The 19917-nt window shown below is 43.7% G+C and overlaps 1 protein-coding gene across 2 annotated transcripts in view; it reads left to right on the forward strand.

Moving 5' to 3' along the window:
- The window catches only part of LOC128412884 (protein CREG1-like), a 64641-nt gene that overhangs the window by 33979 nt on the left and 10745 nt on the right, over positions 1-19917 (forward strand). The gene's annotated exons all lie outside the window — the stretch shown is intronic.

Below are 19917 nucleotides of genomic sequence, written 5' to 3' on the forward strand. Positions count from 1 at the left end.
TCTATCTCCACAGATGGAGGCAGTGTGCCTCTGAATGCCTGTTGCTGGGAATCACAAATGGGCAGTGTTGTTGCACTTGGATCCTCCTTTTGGGTTTCCCACAAGCATCTGGTTGGCCACGGTGAGAACGGGATGTTGAACAACATGGCCCATTGGCCTGATCAAGAAGGCTCTTCTTAGGTTCTTTTGGCTGCCCACTAACCAATTGTTATGGTTTCCATGTATTCTTTTGAATTACAGGATAGGTGTGTCTGAAGAATTTATTATGAGATGTACATAGTTTGATTAACCCAAGCAACATCTAAAATATTTGGGCAGTTGAAAGAAGCACTATTTGCACAAAGCTATATTTATACTCACACAGCTCTCAGGATGGCAGTCAATATGAATAAAAGTGGTATTTTGGTTATCAGAGGGTTTGCTTATCCTTTAGATCAAAATAGATGGCATGGTGCCAGGTACGAACATCGTGTGAGAATCTCCAAATGTGCTTCACATGTTTGACACACGTGGGTGGCTGTTTGATGTGGCAGGCCGGTGGCAAGCTCTTCTCTCCTCCACACACCTACATGCCTTCATTTACAGGGTTTGAAAAGAACCCAGCACCTGCAACAGTGAATAGAGGGCTCTGTTCACAAATTTGGGAGTCCCCAACATGTAAAGAGAGTCCTCCGTACAATAACAGTTGTTTCAATGAACACATGCATTTGTGGGTTGAACCCTGGCCCCTGCCATTGCAATTTTGCACCCTCCCCACACACTTTCATTGAACATGTGAAGAGATACAGTAGATAAGAAAAAAAATTGATCAATGGAACCATTTCAAAGGGAGTGGCAGGGATACAAATTTAGGCTGTCTGTTCTTTTTAAAGGTTAAATAAACCCTTTGTGTAGTATATTTTTGTGAAAAATGATTGTGGGACTCTTGCTCTTTCTTGCATGTAGAACAGCTTATATAGTAGGGATGGGGGAACCTGTGGCCTGCCAGATGTTGGACCACAACTCCGCTCATTCCTGGCCATTGGCCATGCTGTTTTGGGGGTGTGTGTGATGGCATTTCAAGAACACCTGGAGATGTTCCCCATCTCTGTAACAAAAATAGTAGTTGGTTCTGCTCATTCTCTCTTCCTGTAGGGGCAGATTCAGATTCCATTCCAGTGCAACTGATCCTTTGCCAAAATTGACAGTACAGTATTCATCTTACTGTCCACTGTGGTGAAAATACATAACTTGCATAGTTGATTACATAAATTATGCTGTCAGTATAATATTCCCCCCATTCATTTTAGTGCAAAATAAACACAGTGCACATGGGGACGGGGTGGCATAATCAACTATGCATATTTGTGCCCAAAAAGCAACAAATACTGATCATATTTTCTGTTCCAGGCATACGAAAGAAAAGCAAAGACCAGCAATTTCTGCTCCCTTGACTTTTTTCCTGGGAATTCTCTGAGATCCCTAGTTATACTATCCCTAATTTCTAACCTTGGTTGAGGGTTAGGGGGAGGCTGATCAATTGGCTGCTTCTTCCCCCATTGCACACAGGGCCCTGCTGGGGCTTAACCAGAACTAAGAGTTCTTTTGGCAGGCACCAAGATTTTCCATTGCTACAGCTGGCCAGTGTATGCTTTTAATCATGATTTGAAACCAGGGGTTGAAGCTTGTTAAAACTTGTCAGTTTTAGGAACTTGGCCCTTAAATAATGAAGGGACCCATTGTTCTTAGTACTAGAAATTGGGGGAAAACCCTTGGCCAAAAATCCCAGTGACAAATTCTGCTTTCAGAAAGAATCACAGGAACAATGGTGTGTCCAAAGAATGCATGGAGGGGCATTCTGACCCTCCATGTATTCAGTAGAGTATCAGAACAGAGCACAATGCTCTCTATGCAGTTGTCAACCCTGTACAAGGCTGTATTTCCAATTTTGCTTACATAGCTTGTACATGTAAGCTTGAATTGGAACTTCTAATGAGTGCATGAAGGTCAGGGAAGGACCAGCAGACACAGTTCTGCTCCCCACCCACATCTCATGTAAAGGGCTAATCCTAAATACATAACTGAAGATTGATTGTGTAGTTCTGTCCTGCATACATTGGATTTTATGCATGCATGTGCTATGCATATACACTTTGCCCACATGCAGCTGTGTGACAGGTCAGGACTGCCTAGTGAGTGGGGTGGGAAGGTGCAGTGTTATTCCCCACTGTGTGTAGGGATAAGATTGTCGGCAAGGTATTCCAGAGTTGTTCTTTTACCAGCTATTCCTTTTGAACCAATACCATTGTTGCTTTCTTTAATCTTTTATAGCAGGGGCGGCTAACCTCTGTACTAAAGACTGGTCCAGGTCCCCCAACAAAATGTTCTGTCCCCTGCAAGGCCCCACCGATACTTGGCAGTGGTGGCAAATGTATATTTTAAAAAGTAAACACTGTTTGGGTAAACAGAGAAGCTGAATCCTATCTGCCCATCCCAGAACCCTGGTGGGGATGCAGATTGCTCCCTTTCATCATTAAACAGATCATTAGATGAGCAGGGAGGGGGCATTTGCTCCCCCTCTGGAGTGTGTGTTTGAGAGAGTGGGGTGGACACAACCATTTCTTGCATGCACCCCCTGCCCCCAATGGCTGGCCAAAGGAGAGCCTGGCCCTCAGAACAAGAACTGTTAGCCATCTTTGTTTTATAGGTTGCTGTATCTGCATTAAAAATGAACCAACTCTTTTCCTTTACCTTTAGTAAGAGGTTAAACTGTGGTTAAGTAGTTACTCAGAAGGGGGTCTTCCTTCCGGGTCGTCTTCACTTCTGGTGTGACTGGGAGAAGGCAAGGGGGGGCAAGAGTAAATCTCCCTTGCATGTGCGCATGTTACAGGCCTTATTAACTTCTGTTCACTTTCTTGAACTTCATGAAAGTCATGACTGAACATCAGTGCTGTGGTGCTTGAAAAGAATTAAAAGAGAGAGAAAATTGCCCCTGCTGAGTGCTCCAGGTGCTGCCTGGCAAACAGAAGAAAGCTGTAACATATGTGATTCTCCAGATCAGGTCTCACCAAGTACAGGCCTGTGCCCTATTCTTGTGCGTAACAACACCAGGGTTCTTAGCAGCTCTTGGAACCAGGCCTTCTAATGATTTCCTCACTGATGCCCCATTTTCAGCCGGGTGCAATTTATGCTTATCAAAGAGAGAAAACGGGAAAGCTTTTTCCTGTATTCTAAAAAAGATGAAAAGGAGACAGGGAGGAGGAGAAAATGGTGGTGACGAGGGAAGCAAGCGAATAAAGGCTGGTTAGAGAAATCAATTAAGCTGTAAAAGGTTAGGCTACTTGCCGAGGCAGGCAAGATGGGGAGAAAGCGAGAAAAGGATAAAAAAAGCCCAGTTAGTAGATCACAAGAGTGGCAAAGAATTAGATTAAGGGGGAGAAAACATAGAAAAGGTTGCTTGGTAAGAGACCTTCATGTTGTGTTCCCTTCACATTCAATTCTTTAGAAGCAAAAGCACAAATTGGGGGTAAAAGTACAAGTTAGATATGGCTTTAATCATGTCATTTGAGGCAATGGGAGAATTTGCCTTCCTGGATCTCATCCATGAACAAAAAAGTAATAATTCCAATACACTTTAGGCAGATTTGCTAGAAATCTTGGAAGCGGTGTGCATAAACAGCTTTTTCACCTGAGGTAAGCCATACACACCAAGTTAAGATAAAGCTTTGAACAATCCCTATTAGAAGTGAATGTAAAGTGTGAAGTATCTCTCCAAATTATAGCTTGGACGGAAACAAATAATATCTCCTAATAATGGATAGAAAGGCATAGTGCTCCAGAAGCCTGGCAGGATAAGAAGAAAGAGCTATAATTCTCCATGTGAGATGTAGCAACTATTTAAATATAAAGAGATATAAGCCTGGTGGTTTTTTCATGCCCTTCAAATTATTTGCTGTGCCGTTTGATCTGTATTTATTCAGTAGTAAGTTGTCCCACAGGATGAGGGTGGCACTGTGGTCTAAATCACAGAGCCTAGGGCTTGCTGATCAGAAGGTTTGTGGTTCGAATCCCTGCGGTGGGGTGAGCTCCTGTTACTCGGTCCCTGCTCCTGTCCACCTAGCAGTTTGAAAGCACGTCAAAGTGCAAGTAGATAAATAGGTACCGCTCTGGCGGGAAGGTAAACGGCGTTTCCGTGTGCTGCTCTGGTTCGCCAGAAGCGGCTTAGTCATGCTGGCCACATGACCCAGAAGCTGTACACCGGCTCCCTTGGGCTATAGCGCGAGATGAGCGCCGCAACCCCAGAGTCGTCCACGACTGGACCTAACGGTCAGGGATACCTTTACCTTTTTAAGTTGTCCCACCTACAATGGGCCTTACTCCCAGGTGTGTGTGCATAGTCTTACATGCTGTGTACACACAACACCTTTAAAACATATTCAAAGCACATTATTTCCGTCAAAGAATTCTGGGCGCTGTGGTTAAGAGTTGCTGGGAATGCGAAATCTGATTAAGGGAGATAATGTGTTTTGAATGGGCTTTCAATGTGTTGTGTAAACACATCGTTATAGCACAATCCTAAACGTGTCTACTGAATTCAGTGGGGCTTACTCCCATGTTCGTAGGCATAGGATTGCAGCCTTATTTGCCTTAAATAGGGTTGGGCAACATGTAGCCCTCTGGATGTTGTTGGATTAGAATTCCCATCTTCCCTGACCATTGGCTGGCTGGGGGCTGATGAAAGTTGGGGTCCAACAATATATGGAGGGTTACACGTTGCCCACCCCTGCCTCAAAACAAAGCATCATCTGTTCCGCTGATTCTTAACTCCCATTGCATTGAGGACTCCTGCTTGGGTTTGCTCATTCTTTACGTCTGCCATCATGTCAGTAAGGCTTTCATATTAGCACTTGTCCTCTAGGACAGATAGCAATACGGGTATATGAATATACGTCGGAGACCCTGTTGTTTTTAAAGTTTCCATTGCTACTATGTACACTTTGTTTTTCTTGCTGAGCATTATTTTATGATGGCATTTTTAAGCCTTGTTTTTAAATATTTGTTTTGAGTAGTAGTCAATGGTCATGTGTTGTAGCTTTATTAGATGTGCTGGAGGGTAGATTTTTCTTTTAGATGAAAGGTGGGGTCAACATAAAAATGCAAAAAATGAAACATAAGAAAGTGCTGTAGACAAAGAAAGTCAAACAGATCAATGGTTCTCGCACTGTTGTAGAAGGACCACCTGCACTTCAGGTACGGCAATGAAAATTACTGAGGAACATGCTATATGGTCAAGAGTTTCTGTGGTTTCTAATACATACAGGAAAGACAAGACACCTGTCCATTTACAATGTAAGATAAAAAGCAGCTTGTCTTAGTATGTATTTAACTGGGATATCAGATTAGTAAAGTAGGTTTTATAAAGAGGGTTAACCTCCTTACACAACTGTGGTTCATCACACTTCCCCCCTGTGTTTTAGACTTTGCCTTTGTTGCTCTGTATTTGACCCCAGTATCGGTCGGATCAAAAAAGTACTCATTATAAGGTAGATGAGTTAAAGAGAACGAAGAAAACAACATATTTGTAAGATAATACTCAACAAATAAATATTTATAGTCATTATAGGCCATCTGCATTGCCGGGCTGCCCTTTGACCTTCAGAGGTTATTTGTTACCTTGGTAAAAGCACAGCAGAAACTGTCCTAAGAGCATCAGAAGAGTCTGCTGGATCAGGCCAATGGTCCATCTAGTCCTGTGTCAGATTCTCACAGTGGCCGCCCAGATGTTCGTTGGAAACGTGCAAGCAGGACCTAAGCACACTCCCCTCCTGCAGTTTCCAGAAACTGGAAACTGTCTTTGGAAACTGGTCTTTTCCTATTCAATATTGTCATATTAACATTCATTGTCGTCTTTTTCTCCCACCCCATTTATTTATTTTTAAGATGCATGTCTAAAATGTTTAATATTTCAACAGTCTCCATGCAGTATTCACTGTTGTTTAGGACTTTACGTGTTAACAACAAGACCTTGAACATGGCCCAAGAGCTGGTCAAGCAGCCAGTACTGTTTCCTCAACACAAAAATAATATGTGCGCATCCACTCTACAACTTGACTCCAGTATTCTGCATCAAGTGCAGCTTTTGGACCAATCCCAAGGGAAGCTACATACTGAATGCATTAAGGTAAAGGTAAAGGTACCCCTGCCCGTACGGGCCAGTCTTGACAGATTCTAGGATTGTGCGCTCATCTCACTCTAGAGGCCGGGAGCCAGCGCTGTCCGCAGACACTTCCGGGTCACGTGGCCAGCGTGACAAAGCTGCTCTAGCGAACCGGCACCAGAGCAGCACACGGAAACGCCGTTTACCTTCCCGCCATAAAGCGGTACCTATTTATCTACTTGCACTTAAGGGTGCTTTCGAACTGCTAGGTGGGCAGGAGCTGGGACCGAACGACGGGAGCTCACCCCGCCGCGGGGATTCGAACCGCCGACCATGCGATTGGCAAGCCCTAGGCACTGAGGTTTTACCCACAGCGCCACCCGCATCCCACTGAATGCATTGCAGCAGTCTAATTGTGAAGTTACCAACGCATGAATCACAGTGGCTAAGCTATCCCTGATCACCAGTCTAAGCTGATAATGGGTGCTTCTTGCCACAAATGTCACCTGAGCCTACAGTGACAAAGATGGATTTAAAAGTACCCCCAAACCATGCACCTGCTCCTTCCCTGTCCAGAACTGAACTCCCCAACTTTGACCTGGGATCCACCACTGTCTCTGTGTCGTACCAGGATGCAGTCACACTTTGTTGATCCCCCCCATTTGTTGGAACCTGGTGCCTTCCAGATGTTGTTGAACTACAGTTCCTATCAGCCCCAGTCAACATGGCCACTGGTCAGGAATGATGGGTGTTGTTATCCGACACCTGGAGGTCCACAGGCTCCTTATCCCTGCTAGGCAAAGGGACCCCTGACCACTAGGTCCAGTCGTGGCCGACTCTGGGGTTGCGGTGCTCATCTCGCTTTATTGGCCAAGGGAGCCAGCGTACAGCTTCAGGGTTATGTGGCCAGCATGACTAAGCCGCTTCTGGTGAACCAGAGCAGCGCACGGAAACGCCATTTACCTTCCCACTGGAGTGGTACCTATTTATCTACTTGCACTTCGTGCTTTCGAACTGCTAGGTTGGCAGGAGCCGGGACTGAGCAACGGGAGCTCACCCCATCGCGGGGATTCGAACAGCCGATCTTCTGATCAGCAAGTCCTAGGCTCTGTGGGTTAACCCACAGCGCCACCCGCGGCTCTGTTAGCCTTGTGAATTTATTTCAGTTTTATTGTTGGAAGTATGGCAGATATGAGTTAACCCCCTAACATTCCTTCTCATATTTTTGCCTGCTAACCAGATTCCTTCTATTTTCTTTTTGTAATTTCTTTTCTTTCTTTTTTTGCACTTTTTCTGTTCTGCCTTAATTGTTTCTTTCCCACCAAGCTGCACTTAACTGCGTCTAGCTGTGAAAGTCACATTGGTTGCCAGTCAAGGCAGTGCTGCGCTGAGGAGGTGGCTTTTATGCTAGTGACTTTGAATCCAACAAATGGGGAGGGGGGAGGGAACTTGGTTTGGATCCTGCAGGAGGAAACCATTTAGGAGGTCTTAGCACGACTCTTTCAAGGGCAATTTCAAAGGTGATTTGATGTAGCGTCCCCTGCGCTGCCGCTTCAATGTGTCTTCCTGCTGTGGTTGAGGGGCAGGGTGGGGTGGTTTCTGCATTAGGAAAGGAGGGCAAAGTATTGGCTTTTGCTTGTTCTTTCACTCTTTGTTGTTGTTTAGTCGTTTAGTCGTTTAGTCGTGTCCGACTCTTAGTGACCCCATGGATCAGAACACGCCAGGCACTCCTATCTTCCACTGCCTCCCGCAGTTTGGTCAGACTCATGTTTGTGGCTTCGAGAACACTGTCCAACCACTTTGTCCATGGAGTTTTCTTGGCGGGTATACTGGAGTGGCTTGCCGGTTCCTGTTCCAGGTGGATCACGTTTGGTCAAAACTCTCCACTATGACCTGTCCATCTTGGGTGGCCCTGCACGGCATAGCTCATAGCTTCTCTGAGTTATTCAAGCCCCTTCGCCACGGCAAGGCAGTGATCCATGAAGGGGCTTTCACTCTTTAGTGGGTCTTTATATAAAGATATGAGAGAGGGGATTGTGTTCAGGTGCTTTTACACATGTTTAGTGCTGGATCCAGGTGTTTTTTGGGGGGAGGGGGCAAAATGCCACCATTGGGCTCTCTTCTCTTTGCCACTGTAACTGCTGCCCATTCAGTTGTCCTCTCTCTCTCTCTCTCTCTCTCTCTCTCTCTCTCTGGGCCCAATCTGCACCAAGAGCCCAGATGGAGGGTCAAGATTGGCATGTGGGGATGGGGTTCCACCCCTAAGCTTTGTGCAAGCAAATCAGGATGAAAGCCCAATAAATAGGTCATGTGAGATAATTGCTTCCCCCACAAAAAAGCAGTTTTTTATTTTATTTTATTTTCCACTCTCCATCTGAGGATCACAGGGTGGTTTACAGTGTAAAAATAAATAACATAATAAGCAAAAAAAATTAACCCCTCTCCCAAACACAATGTCTTTCCTCCCCCCAGAGATTGCTATATGTTTTCACAGGGAATTAATATTTGGGGAATTTGAGGGGATCAAAATTTTGGCCCAGCCTCATATAAATAGGCAGAATGATGGGCTGCTATAATTTGACCTACCACTGCTTATATCTGCCCTATTGCTCTTTGAAACTTGTTTTTCTACAGTCCTTTTCAGCTTAATTTCAGCTTTATTATTGCTTCTTAATAAAATATGAGTTGCTAGCTACATTTGAACACTACATTTGAACATTTGAAAAGCTTCTGCAAGAGAGCTAAATTTGCTTCATGCTATAAAGTATAAACTTTTATGGTAATACGGATTAGGAAGTTATTGACAGCATCACAAGGTTACTGACACAAAGGCCTGGCTGCAGAGATTCAAAGTCCATGTGCATTCTTGAGGCCATTGCATATTAGACCTGTATATATGTTTAATCTGAGTGCACCTCAAACTGAGTTTGTATTTCACAATGCCTTCCCATGGCTTCAACAATAATATATATGATAGAATGCTTCATGAAGTATGGCCAAATAACTGAACAGAACCCTATAATCTCGTTGTATATTCTTAATGATACAGGACATTCATCTACGTACTATGCAATTTTTTGTATTGATTTCTGGCTTTAATAGTCAATTTATTACATTCTCCAAAAGGAATGTGAAATTCTGAGAAGGCCAGTCTTAAGCAATTGTGTGTTTTTCTCATCAGTCTCTTTCTAACAAGTATACCAGCATACCTTTGCCGAGGAAGGTGGAGTCTAGATAAATATCTCTCCTTGAGGAAACCATTGTGAGATACGTTGGGCTTCAAAGGTGTGTTTGTGTGTAGATGGGAAGCTGAGACAACAAGACTGTTTCTGTGCCCTACTAAATCTGAATTCATGCACCGTGTTCATCATCACACAGTAATTTGTTTGCAGCATCAAGTGGTGATTTGTGTGTATGAAATGACCATTACTGATTAAATAAGACAGACCTTTCATATCACTTGACATCCCTGAAGCCCAATGAAGGCCATTTACCTTTTTGCTGCCACTCAACCAAGTGAAAAGCTTTTGAGTAAGGGAATGTACAGGGACGCGGGTGGCGCTGTAGTATAAACCACAAAGCCTGGGGCTTGCCGATCAGAAGGTCGGCAGTTGGAATCCCTGCGATGGGGTGAGCTCCTGTTGCTCGGTCCCAGCTCCTGCTAACCTAGCAGTTCGAAAGCACATCAAAGTGCAAGTAGATAAATAGGTACCGCTCCAGCGGGAAGGTAAACGGCGTTTCCGTGCGCTGCTCTGGTTCGCCAGAAGCGGCTTAGTCATGCTGGCCACATGACCCGGAAGCTGTACGCCGGCTCCCTCGGCCAATAAAGCGAGATGAGCGCCGCAACCTCAGGGGTCTCTTTACCTTTACCTTTAAGGGAATGTACATGTGTATACAAACGAGTCCTTTAGAGTAGGTCAAAATATGTCTTACTGATTTTGATGCTCCGTGTGTGAAAAATGCTTCTGTTGTGTTAGTCCCCTCCTCATATCTAACAAATGTCTTGTGGCCACTTCATGAATTAGGGATTTAAGGAAAGATCATGAGGAAATGAGGACATTTAAGATTGCAGAGATGTTCAGTTTTATTTGGATTCATCCCTACTTAAGCCTCATTAATTTGTGTGTGTATTCTCTCTCTCTCTCTCTCTCTCTCTCTCTCTCTCTCTCTCTCTCTCTCACACACACACACACACACACACACACACACACACACACAGAGTTATTGGACAAGTGTATTGACAAGGCAGCTACGGCAATAGCTTCCCTCTCCAAAAGGGTATGGGAGAATGTGATGCTAAAGTCCAATACCATGATGAAAGTCTACCAAGTTTGTTTGTTGAGTACATTACTTTATGGAAGTGATTCATGGGCAACTTACAAGCGTCAGGAATGACACCTCAATGCCTTCCACATGCACTGTGCCAGGAAGATTTTGAGTATCATATGGCAGGGCAGAGTTTCAAACAAAGATGTGCTCCGCCAAGCCCACATCTCCAGCATGTTCACACTCCTGTCTTAGCAATGTCTACGCTGGCTTGGTCATGTCAACAGAATGAAAGATGGCAGGTTCCCCAAGGACATACTTTATGGGGAGCTGGCTTCGGGCACCAGACCTGTTGACACACCTGCTCTGTGTTACAAAGATGTCTGCAAATGAGACATGAAGGCTGCCATGTGGGAATCCCTTGCAGACAACCACAGTGACTGCAGAAAGACAGTCAGGTTGTGTATCCACAGCAGTGACCACAGGGGGAGAAGAAACACTGTGGTGCTTCAGCAGAAGCGTAACTGGATGCTTCCATCTGCCCCAGCTGCAACAAAAAAGTCTCTCCCGTATTGGTCTCTACATCCACAGCAGGTGCTGCAACCTTCCAGCAGTTTATGGTAGTGCCAAAAAAATATTGGGGGAGGCACAAAAGGGACGGGCGGGGCAGTTTTTTTCTACATTTTGTTGGCCCAGGGGGAAGCTGCATTCCACTCTTTATAAAAGAGAAATATTTTGCATGAATGCTCCCATCTGAAATATATTTTCTCTGAACTCAGCCCTATTCATTTTGAGGATGGAGTTTAAAAGTTTTTGTTCTGACTCCAGTTCTGTCACTGACAGAAGTGAGTCTATAGGGAATTCTCTCTCCTGACCACCTCCTTTCTGTGCTGCATATATCCATAGATTTCACAGACATGGTCATCTTCGCAGCACATGACAGGCTTATCCCAGTGCATAGCCCCATAATGAAATATATCCATCTGCTCTTGTCGCATGTGGGGATCTTAAGGTTTTAAATTTACACCATTCCTTTTTAAAAATTTATTTTTAAAATTATAGATTTACTAAAGAAAGAAAACACACAACAAAAAAGAAGGGGAAAGACAGGAGGAAAAACCCCAGAACAAAAACATCAGTTCATATTCACAATATAATAAAAATTGAAATGTTATTGAAATTTACACTATTCCTAAATGTCCATTTAGAAAAGCATATGCCAAGATACTGAGAAGCACTTTTACGTCAGGTTTGTGGTGTCTGCTTTTAAAACAGCAGCCTCAACCACCCAAATGTGCATTCCTTTCACCATTGTGGGTGAAGGTTTTGGCTGTATAACTGCATGGTATTTTGAAAAGATTGTTGAATAGTCATTTCATACTCACAAATCATCACTTGACGTGTGGATGTACTTGGCTGGTGAAGTTGTTGGGTTTGTTTTTTGCAGTTCTTATCTTTCGTACAAGGCCTCTGAAGGCCTAAAAATGCTGAGGTTGGAATGGCTGAAGCTATTTTTGCTCTACAGTTTTTTCTAATATTGTGGCTGTACGTATTCCGGCCGCACTTCTCGCTCCCTGCGTGAGAAGCGAGAAGACACTGTACAGTGATATAACCAGTCTTCATTTAATGGGTCAGCAGCAGGTGAGTGACTTAGGGAGGGAATATCTGCTTATACCAGAGGTGGGTCAGCCCACGGGTCACATTCCTCCATAGGCAGCCTATGTTTGCTGTGTCCAGTGCTGAACAGGGTCAGAGGCAAAAGCAGATCTGGGCCCAGGTGTGTGAGCTGAGAAGGGTTCTGAAGTCCAGCCAGTGAGGCCTGGAGGGTTGCATAAGGCCTTTGGGGTTCCCTAACCTTGACTTGTTCCCTAACCATCTGCTGCCTTAGTACACGGTGGGTGTCACCCCTGATCACCTCCTGACTGCCACCAAACTGCTGCTGTCTTGCCTCTTTCAGGCCTTTTAAAGTGCTCCAGGTTAGTGGCCATCACTACATTTTTGTGGGTGTGAATTCCATAATTCAACCACGTGCTATGTGAATAAGTATTTACTTTTGCCTGTTCTGAACCTCCCAACATCCAGCTTCATTGGATATCCCATCTAGCATTATGTGTGTGTGGGGGGGGGGAACCTCTCACTACCTACGTTCTCCATACTATGCATAATTTTATACACCTCTTTCATGTCACTTCCAATTCACATTTTCTGTAAAGTAAAAAGCCACAAATGTTGTAAATGTTCCTCACAGGAGAGTTGCTCCAACCCCTTGATTGTTTTTCTTGCCCTTTTCTGAGTTTTTCCCCAGCTCTGCAATGTCCTTTACGAGGTGAGGCAACGCCATAGATTTGTATACAGTGGTACCTCGGGTTACAGATGCTCCAAGTTACAGACTCTGCTAACCCAGAAATAGTACCTGGGGTTAAGAACTTTGCTTCAGGATGAGAACAGAAATCGCACGGTGGCGGCAGCGGGGCAGCACAGGGAGGCCCCATTAGCTAAAGTGGTACTTCAGGTTATGAACAGTTTCAGGTTATGAACGGACCTCCGGAACAAATTAATTTATTAACCCAAGGTTGTAATGTAATGTAATGGCATATGATACGGACAAGCACAGGATTTTCACAGCTGCTGCACACTAGGTCAGCATCTTCACTGAGCTCTCTGTTATGACCTGAAAGTCTCATTCCTGGCCAGTCACTGCCAGTTCAGACCCTGTGAACATATGTGTGAAATTGATTCCCCGCCCCCCATGCATAATTTTACACTTGCTTAAATTGATTTGTATTTGCCATTTTACCCCCTTCATCCAATTTGAAAAGATTATTTTCCTTGCAGTCCCTTTCTGTTTTAACCACCCTGAACAATTTGGTATCATCAGCAAACTGCTACCTCACTGCTCATCCTTAATGCATAAAGCCTTAATGACTCTCCAGGTCATTAATGAACAAGGCCTTAATACTGATCCTTGATGGCTTCCACTTTCTACAATCCTCCTTCGGGAGAGCTGTCCATTCATTCCGACTTTCTGCTTCATGTTTCTTAACCATTTCCTTTATGTGTTTTGACTCTTGAATCTGATATAGTATGACTACTTTTGTTATGTTGTAAGCTGCCTTGAGCATTGTTTGAACTACGAAAAGGTGGCATACAAATAAAATTTATGTATGTATATATAGTAGTAAGTTGGAGGATAAGAAAATGGAATTTATGGAAAATGCTATACTTGACTTTTTCAGAAGGTATGGATGCTGAGCATAAGTAATTGTGCCCCTTGAGAGGATCACTGTCTGGGCAGGGAAGATGGACAATAACTGTTAATATGGAGATGGAAAACTCTGAGCTAATTCAATTAGGTGATTGAATTTGGTAATTGATTTTCCTGAGATTTCACGACCTGCATGTAGATGATAGGAAACTCGTCCTTTGCAATGGCAAAAAACATGATTTCCATGTCCTAGTAATGTGAGGAGAATGCCATTTCTGTCAGCTTGCAGTGCCCATAATTCTCTTCCACTTTCTAGATGGGATAAAAAAAAATGTCCTCTTAAATCATTTGAACTGTTATTGTGTGATTGCATAATGCGTTTATAGCATGGTGCGTGCAGTATCTTGTGTGTGTACTTACATGACAATGTAGTCTGTATCAGCTTACCCTTGTACAGCTCTTACTGCAAAAGTCACATTTTCTATCTTTCATATAGAGGTCCCACTTGCTGTTCAGAGACTAACGTGATGATCTCTAGCACAGAGAAGAACAGATATGAGTGTTTGCGTATGTTTGAATAAGCAATAGTTCAATAAGAGGAAAACCAACTACCGTATTCCTTAACTTTACAAGATTGTTCATGAAAGCAATGGTTTCATTTAACATACAGCATAGGTTGCCTTTGTGCCCTGAAACCTCTTGCATTGATTTGAGCTCTTTCATTTAATATGAAAAGCTGAGACACTTCTAATGAGAGGCTCTTTTAGAACCAAGGGCTGGATCTACTCCCACGTTCTCCCTTCTTCACCAACTGTTTACTGGAGGGCTTATGCTACGTTATGTTATTTAATCATATTTTAAAACTGGGGTTTTTTTGGGGGGGCAAGATCACCCAAAGTGGTTTACAACCTTTAAACCCCACCCCCACACACCATGGATGAACAATAAATTAAAGTATTAACAAACAAGCCTTTAAAAATCAAGGCTGCGTTATCCAGACCAGCGGTGGGAACCTTTTTGGCCCAGGGCCTGATTTTTATTTCCCCCCTATGAATTTGTCTAGCTTCTAGACAAGAATCTCGTAAGTAAGTTTGCTACCATGATTTGGAACATTATTATAGACCAGAGGTGGGACATTTTGTACCCACCAGATGTTATTGGACCCCAAGTCCCATTAGCCCCCCATCAGTGATGATGGGAGCTATATTGTCTGGCAAACATCTGAAAGGCCAATTTCCCCCCAGCCATCCTGTCAAAACAGTACCTCAAGGAATAACTAATCTATTACGGCATACATTTTTGTGGATTTAATCAAATATATGGACACTGAGAGGATTTTGTCCTGTTCTAAGGAAGCCGAGGAGCTTTTCAGCCTGGTTTTAAACTGGAATATTCTTATGTCTCAAGCAGTATATACATTTGAGTTTCTCAACACCTCTGCTCAGATTGACCCAGTGTTGATTCACAGGCCCTGCACATATATGTTTATACTTTAAAAACATCCAGTTACATGTACTGTGGGGTTCTGTCTGCCCCCCTCACTTAGGAACTAAAATGTCACTAGGGTGGCAAAGGCATTTGTTTATTAAGCTATGGAATAAATTTACACCCAGGGAAGGAAATCTGTGTGTTGAATGCTTACATGGAGACTGCATGGGGAAATGGGCCATGGGGAGAATTGTCCACCTCTGCACAATGGTTGTGGGGGCTTTGACAGCAGCTCAACTGGCTCACACCTACTTCTGCACAAACTCTGCTCTCATTTGCTAACATTGTGAATCTCTTTTGGTTCCAGTCTCCTAGAATTGAAACAGCTGTGCATGTGCGTGTGTTTCTCGTCCTCTGAATGTGACTAAGTGTGTTTGATGCTGCTGCCAGCCCCCTCAAGAGATGAATAAGTTAAGAATGGCTGTTGTGGCATGAAGGCAGGTTTCAAAGTTCATATCTTTCCCCTAGACTTTCAGGAAGACACTTGTTCACATGCTGTTGGTTTTGTGTGTGTTTGTGTTTTAAGAACTTGGCTGAGAAGAAACTTTCCCAGCTTGCTTTTGGCTAGACAGTTGTTCTAAATTCCAGTCCCCTTTTTCTTGTTCTATGAAAGCTTCCTATTGCTTTGGTTCTTAGTGTGTTGTAGATGTAGAAGTATGTCTACAAGAGTGGGAGGAAACTGTGCCCTGCATCTCTTCAGAATCTCGCTTTTTCTTACATGTCTTGGAGTTTGCATTCAGCCTTTGTTGTCGTTCTTTAGTCGTTTAGTCGTGTCTGACTCTTCGTGACCCCATGGACCAGAGCACTCCAGGCACTTCTACTGGCTCTTAATCCTTGGTGATCACAATATCAGCAACAAAAAGGAGCATCTCACATTGAAGAGGTGGGGACTACTGTGCCCCTCCCCTGAGTTGTTGGATTTCGGCAAGGGTAGAGCAGTGATAGAACATCCACTTTGTGTGCAGAAGGTCTCAGTTCAACGCCCAGCATTTTTAGGTGGGTCTCCGACAATGCTGAGCTTGATGGGTCCTAATGGTCTGCCAAGGTATGGCAACTTCCTCTGTTCCAGACTCATCAGCTGTAGCCAGTGTGGCTGAATCTGGACAGCCACATCTTTCCCATCCCTGCTTTATGGCATAATCTTTTGCTGCACTTGGTCTTGAAACTTAGTAGAGGAAACGTTGCACTCAGGAAACCTTGCAGGCGGGAGGCACAGCTGTCAGATCAGAGTGGAGGGGGCTCTAAACACTTAGCGTAACCACACCGAATGCCACAAACAGCCAAGGGAACTCTTTGCACTGATGTCAGAAGCTGAGCTCCATTTTACCTTGAGCGCACAGGTTTCCTTTCCTTTATACTGACTTCCAATCTCGTGCTTCAACAAAACTATCTTGTTACAATGAAACTTCAGCAGGCTAATCTGTTGGGAAATAGACTGCTGTTGTTGTTTTTAACCTGTCTCTTATGGGGGCTACCCTTCCTACTAGGGCTGAAAGAGTTCAGTATTTTGTTAAGATATGCAAATTTTCATTCAGTAGTTTTCTCTGAAAAGGACGCTCACACCTCATGGCACTGTTTTAAACCACAATTGGACAATTGCAAAGAAATTGACAGTTTTTTTCCATCTAGCTTGGTACTGTCTACACCTACTGACACTGGCTCGCTGGCACTTCAGACAGAAGCTTTTCTCAGCTGTAGCTAGAGACTGAACCCACTACCATGTGCTCCATGACTGAACTACAGCCTCTCCACACATGGATTGGAGCCAGCATGAGTAGGGCAGTTTCCCCAAGAATGGAAATTTATGGCTGCATTTGATTGAAACATAAAATCAAACTGTCTCATGACAAACCACTGAAACAATGTGCCAAGAGGCTTACTTTTACCAAGATGCACCTTTTGGGATTTTTTTGGTCACTTCCAGGTTTGGTGCGATGCATGTGTGCGTGGTTGCACACATATGGGACTCGCCTAAAACAGTCATTAATATGGATAGGTAACATTTACAAACGAGAACAAGAGCATCAAGTGATACTGAAGATAATCCTAAATGTATTTCTTATCAATAAAAAATTAAGTGCGGCACAAGCACATTTTTATTCTGAAAGTGTGGCCCAGAGAAAAAAGCTTGAGAACCACTGCTATACCCATTAACCTGGGAGCTCCATTTGATCTTTTGAGTAGACATGCATTGGATTGCAATTTTCATTGCTTGTATTAATGTATGAACCAGAGTGCTGCCCAATACTCCTGAAGAACAATCGCATGTGCCATAAACATGAAGGTGTACATGTATGAGAGAGACTGTACTCTTTAAATGTTGCTGTAACTTGACTTTGTTCCATGTGATGCATACTTGTGTTTATTCTGATCAGCCTTTAACTGGTCTTTATTGAGATTGTGCTTTAATCCCATTGAAATCTATACTCAATTTCATGCAATTGTTTTAAGTTCAATTAATTTCATTTTCCTGAGGAGTAGCCAGATGAGGCCGTTGCAGCAAACTGCCAACAAAGAGTTTTGCAGCACCTTAAAAGACTAATACATTCATTATGGCAGCAGCTTTTGTACAGTTGTCTTCATCAGATGTATTAAGCATTATCATAGAATCATAGAATCATAGAGTTGGAATAGACCACAAGGGCCATCGAGTCCAACCCCCTGCCAAGCAGGAAACACCATCAGAGCACTCCTGACATATGGTTGTCAAGCCTCTGCTTAAAGACCTCCAAAGAAGGAGACTCCACCACACTCCTTGGAAGCAAATTCCACTGTCAAACAGCTCTTACTGTCAGGAAGTTCTTCCTAATATTTAGGTGGAATCTTCTTTCTTGTAGTTTGGATCCATTGCTCCGTGTCCGCTTCTCTGGAGCAGCAGAAAACAACCTTTCTCCCTCCTCTATGTGACATCCTTTTATATATTTGAACATGGCTATCATATCACCCCTTAGCCTCCTCTTCTCCAGGCTAAACATGCCCAGCTCCCTTGGCCGTTCCTCATAAGGCATCGTTTCCAGGCCTTTGACCATTTTGGTTGCCCTCCTCTGGACACGTTCCAGTTTGTCAGTGTCCTGTGGTGCCCAGAACTGGACACAGTACTCCAGGTGAGGTCTGACCAGAGCAGAATACAGTGGCACTATTACTTCCCTTGATCTAGATGCTATACTCATATTGATGCAGCCCAGAATTGCATTGGCTTTTTTAGCTGCCCCGTCACACTGTTGGCTCATGTCAAGTTTGTGGTCAACCAAGACTCCTAGATCCTTTTCACATGTAGTGCTCTCAAGCCAGGTGTCACCCATCTTGTTTTTGTGCCTCTCATTTTTTTTTGCCCAAGTGCAATACTTTACATTTCTCCCTGTTAAAATTCATCTTGTTTGTTTTGGCCCAGTTCTCTAATCTGTCAAGGTCGTTTTGAAGTGTCATCCTGTCCTCTGGAGATCCTGAGGTGCAGGTGTCTATACACATGGTAGTGGAGAGGGAATTGTAAACAGCCAGATCAAAAGGCAATGAAAGTGCACAAAAGTATACAAATGGCTATTTGGCCATTCACAAAAAAGATGTTGGTGATGAGAAAACCCTGGCATTGGTAAGCCAATTAATGGCACATAGTGTGATTAAAAAACCCTGCCCTGATTCAGTCCACAAGTAATAGCACTGAGGCTCTTGATGAATTGTAATTCAGTGGTTGCACATTTCAGTCTCCCTTGGAAGCTCCTTTGTTCTAGAATGACCAGTTAAGGGTTAGAGCCAGAGTGCGGCCGTTGGTGTTTGATCATTGTCATGAGACTGGAATTCACAAAAGCTTGTGCCATAATACATTTTTAAGGTGCCACAATACTCTTTTGAATATTTTCACTGGGACTTTAGTGTGACTTTATTTGGATCTGAGTCCCTGAGTACTGAATTTTCCTCTAATCCCCACCTCTGATTTTCTCTGCTGCTTCAAAGACAGCACCATAATCTTTCCTCTTGAGTAGGCAAATGTGAATATGGATATACAGTATACTTGCTTCCTTTTTTGCAGTGTTTCTCTAGAAACCATTGAACAGGTTGGATGAGTCTTTAGATAGGGATGGGGATATGCATCTCAGTCTAGGCAACTGTTACTCTAAACAGCACATCTGGGGGTAACCAGCAGACAGATAAGGGGATGTTTTTTAGCAACAAAACCAGCATGGTCTCGCAATCTAGGGAGCTTGCTGAGCCAGAATTGGGGCTTGATGGGTGTTTTTTCACTCCAAAATAAAGTGGAGAAAAATTTGTTAAAATATATGACTGACACAATGTGGAATTTGGTCCTTTAGCTGCAGGAAGGTGGGACGGGGCAGCCCTTAGTGTTTGTGTCACCCATTAATTGTTTATTTTGACAGCACATTGGTACCGATTCATGCAAATGTTACTGTCTTGTGAACTGTTCAATCACATCTCTAATGAAACCCGGAGGTGGTCATTCTAAGAAACCTATCAACCTCTTTGTCTGTGAATTTGCCCAATTAGCATTTGTATTATTGATCTCTAGTCACTAAAGGTAAAGGTACCCCTGACCATTAGGTCCAGTTGCAGACAACTCTGGGGTTGTGGTGCTCATCTCGCTCTGTAGGCCGAAAGAGCCAGTGTTTGTCCGCAGACAGCTTCAGGGTCACGACTAAGCCGCTTCTGGCAAACCAGAGCAGCACACGGAAACACTGTTTACCTTCCCGCTGGAGCGGTATCTGTTTGAAGCCACGAAGAGCCACTGCCAGTCAATGTCGACAATACTGAGTGAGAGGAACCAGTAGTTTGACTCTGGACTCAGTACAGGGCAACTTTCTCAATAATC

Source organism: Podarcis raffonei, chromosome 4 (genome assembly GCF_027172205.1).
Source record: "Podarcis raffonei isolate rPodRaf1 chromosome 4, rPodRaf1.pri, whole genome shotgun sequence".
Classification (NCBI taxonomy): domain Eukaryota; kingdom Metazoa; phylum Chordata; class Lepidosauria; order Squamata; family Lacertidae; genus Podarcis; species Podarcis raffonei.